This window comes from Anomaloglossus baeobatrachus, assembly GCF_048569485.1.
Source record: "Anomaloglossus baeobatrachus isolate aAnoBae1 chromosome 7 unlocalized genomic scaffold, aAnoBae1.hap1 SUPER_7_unloc_2, whole genome shotgun sequence".
Lineage (NCBI taxonomy): Eukaryota > Metazoa > Chordata > Amphibia > Anura > Aromobatidae > Anomaloglossus > Anomaloglossus baeobatrachus.
In genome coordinates this window covers 724,393-728,493 of record NW_027441816.1, presented here as the reverse complement: position 1 = coordinate 728,493, position 4,101 = coordinate 724,393, and the positions used below count along the sequence as shown (strand labels likewise).

At 47.4% G+C, this 4,101-nt stretch overlaps 1 pseudogene; it reads right to left on the bottom strand.

Moving 5' to 3' along the window:
* Positions 1 to 2,288: 2,288 nt before the first annotated feature.
* LOC142259405 (U2 spliceosomal RNA) lies at positions 2,289 to 2,495 on the bottom strand (annotated as a pseudogene).
* Positions 2,496 to 4,101: the final 1,606 nt, after the last annotated feature.

Genomic DNA, 4,101 nt, shown 5'->3' with positions numbered 1-4,101 from the left:
ATACAGTCTTACCATCCAGTATGGATAATCCCAAAGTGTGTCTAATCAGTAAGGATGAAGGAAGGACATCAGCTGTCGTGTCAAGAGATCAACTCAAACCATGTCCTGAAACCCTGAAGACACCAAAAGTCACCTTACCCATACAGGTACAACCTGTCAAGGAGGAAGAAGATGTATTCCATACAGTCTTAGGAGATTTTCCAAAAACATGGCCAAATTACTATGGAGCAGTAGTAGTCCCAATGATCGCCTTCCCTCAAGTGGTGGAACCAACATCAGAATCCATACCACAAGAAGTCCCAAGACATGAAGAACTGGAAGTTGAAACCGTAGAGGAAGAACAGATTCCTGGTCCCAGTGAGCTTGCCAGTCCTACAGTCAGTCCACCATCCTCACAAGTACCAGAAACACCAAATAGGTACACTTCCACCCACACCATTATGCTAAGTACACCCAGTACACCAGCAGTACGCAGGTCACAGCGTAGTACTCAGGGTCAGATACCAGCAAGATATAAAGACTAATGTGAAATTGCATATAAAATGTACATATGTTATAATGTTTATATGAAAAACCGTAACAGTTTAGTGTACAGAAAAGGTGAGAGAAGAGTGGTGTAAGGTGGCAGCACGGAGAGTTACAACTTGATCACATGTTGGTGGCCCGAGGGCCGTGAGGTCTACTGCACTTACGACCAGAGTAGAGACACCTTTAAGAAGTGTTTGTTGATTGAAATGTTTATTTAATTGCAACGTTAAGACCAAAAGCCCAGTACCTACAGAGACTATACTGTATGGACACATATATTTTTGAACATTTTGGACTCTTTTTGAGCTTTAAGGTTTTTGTATTTTTTCCTTTTGAGACTCTGTATTTATATATACACTTGTTGTTGATAACTTGTTTGTTTCACAGTCCCGAAGTACTGTTCTTCACTAAGGGGGAATGTGGCACCCCAGGGTTGCCACAGTAACAACACAAAGGGTTAACTCCCCACACACAACACCAAGACCTCCTGGCCAGAAGGGGGAGACCAAGCTGCTTCCCTGTACATTCTGCTGGGGGGGAGGAAATGGTCAGAAGTAGTTTCAGTTTGGAAGTTCAGTGCAGAGCACTGAGGAGACAGGATCTCTGTAGGTTGGAAGCTGGCTTTAGCTCACCTCAGGATCCACTGACCAATTCCAGGCCTAGCTGAGGGTCTGAGGAAAGGAGAAAGAGTACACAGAGGAACATTCCTGGGAGACAGAGCATTGCAGAGCTCATCCCCAGTGGAGCACACAGAACGGATGCTGGATCCGAGACTGCAGGTTACATACTGCACAGTGAACACCAGAGAAGTGAGGATTCCACATTCTCTATCTGTACCACAGACACAAGCAACAAACGCAGAGTTCAGGAACATACAAGTAAGGACTCGAGTTGCCTGTCAGGTCGGTACCTAGGAGCAGAGCAGAGCAGAGCCGGCTGCAGAGTTCACACATCAGCAGCGGGGCCACAGACACACAGTGCAGGCAAGGAAGCCAAAACGGCCCGGCTGGGTGGGAGAAGCCCTGAACCCCTCACAGACTCCGCGGACAGTACTCTGCTGAATGCCATCTACAGTAAAGGACAAAGAAACTGCAAAACCGTGAGTCTGCCTGTTTATTGTGCTCGTGTCCTGCACTCCCCCCCATAGACTAACATACTGCCCCGGGGAAAAGGCTCTACCCGTGGGGAGCCGTCCCATCTCAAGCTGCCTTCCATCACCCCGGAGGTTCTGCAGCAGCGGTGGTCATCTCTGATCACATTCCACGGGTGGCGTCACGAACATAACCCCCCCCTTTTATTGTGGAACCAGGGAGCACAGACCGGGTCACGACACCGTGATCCCCTTTCCAGAAGCGACCCCTTGGCCCGGTTCTGGGTATCTCCTTAACCCCTGGCGACACACATGCTTCAATGGATTCTCTCATCCCAGCCCAGTAAAACTACATATTTTACACAGTCATAAGCAGCCAAAAGGGATCTATTCTATTCAATTGCAAATGATCTAGATAAGACTGAGAATAAGATACTGCACGGGACATAGCAGAGTTGGTCAAGTTGAGTGGAGATGAGTTTGCTATTTGGCACAGCTTTTTGCATCAATAAAGCAAGTAAAAGGTGTGAAAGATAAAAAAAAGAATGAAAGTGTGAAAAGTGAATTGGCCAAATTGAGGTGCATATAAAGTTTTTGCTTTCTTTCAATTCACTAATGGGGCTCATTTGAATCAGGTGAATTGAGTTCTGCTTTTGGAAACTGGGTTAAGAAGGGGTGCACCGGTCCTGGAGGTACTGCAATACCAGGTCAATGCGTGGAGTGGACAGAGCAAGATTTTTTCCATCTCCTTGTTCTAAAAATCCATTTAATATATGGTCCCCAGAGAGGGGACGTATCAGATATTAAACTGATAAGAACAGATTTAATTTTTTTTTTTTTCTGTTTATCAGTAGGACTTCAAAATAACAAAGGTGATCGCCTCCCGTTGCCTGGGAACCGTCCAGGCACAAGAGGGCTATGTGTCACCAGAAGGCGCACACACTTCCTCAAGGCCGGCAGACGTGCAATCCCAGGCACCTTCCAGTACCGACCAAGGTAGCGTCCTCCGAAACTACACTTGATCTTAGCCAAAAGGCCGAGAAGCTATAACCCGAATTGGTTACGGCCTTGAGTGGCACCCTGGCCTATACCGGACACATCTTAGGGAGAGGGAGACAAACCCACGCCTACAGAAGACATTTTGTCACCCAAGCCAACCCTTGAAAAGGCTGTTTTGCAGAGCAAAAACAAGAAGAATGGTGCTTTTTGCAGCCGCCGCCCACTGCAATGAATCTGAATAACTCCTCCTTTTGGACACAAGCACCTCCCCTCCCCCTTGCAGTCTTTCCAATTCATGATACAAAAAGACGGACGGACAGGACAGGACAGGACAGGCTGCCTGACTTTCCGTCACTGCCACCCTTTGCCATCCTTGCCCGTAGAAAGCCCTTTCATCATCCCCAAACCCTAATCTTTTCCCTTCCCTTCCCAGATGCGTCTCACTCCCTTTCATTAGGAAGTGAGCGCAGCCTTTTCTCCGTTCTGCACATGCGCGACGTTAAACACAAATGCGCAGGCGTGCGTTCCATTACCCTCACTGCATTCCACTCCCATACAGGAAGTGGGCGCAGCTATTACTACGGTCGCACATAAAAGAACCCACGGCCACCACTGCACATAGCTGACTCCACCACAGGACACCCACTTCTACACCAACGCAGGTAAGACAGGATCGGCACCTCTATGCTCCCGTTACAATCAGGCTCAGTCACCATGTGATAACGCTCTCAACTCTTTAGTTGCAGGCTCCCCTTGCTTCACCTCCACTGGCTGTGCTGCCATTTCCTCTCCCACCTGGAAGGTATACTTAATTCCACTATTTTCCTGTTTCTCTCTTCCCCCTTTTCCCATAACCTACTTTTATCTGCATTTGTGGGGTATCTATATGCTATTTACATCATAGTTTTATTCATTAATATGGAAGGGAAGAGTGCCCATGAGAGTGTTGAACTGCGGAGAGCAAAAAATTAAGCTGCTCCGATTTGCCACCATTGATAAGCTGTTCTCAGTAGATACACATGCTATCCAAACAGCAGCATCCACCATTGCTTCAGCCCACCCATTCAGTGACAGCTCACCAAGTCAGCCAGAGGAGTGGTGTAAGGAATTACACGTAGGCACTGACTCCACACCTTCACATCACAAGAAGGGGGTCTACAGGCTAGTGCAAGAATACGAGCAAGTCTTCAGCAAACATCCGCTAGACTTTTGAAGAATAAAAGGGGTCAAACACTACATCCCCACAAGTGCACACCCACCCATCAAAGAGAGATATAAGCCAAAACTACCTGCACATTACCAGTGTACCAAGGACATGTTGAGCAACATGAAGGAGGCTGGGGTTATCCGTGACAGTTGTAGCCTCTGGGCAGCTCCGTTGGTCCTGTTAAAGAAGAAGGACAGCACCACTCCCCTGTATTGAGGAATAGCTAGCTGCATTGAGAACTGCAAATTATTTTTCTACCCTTGATCTCACTAGTCGC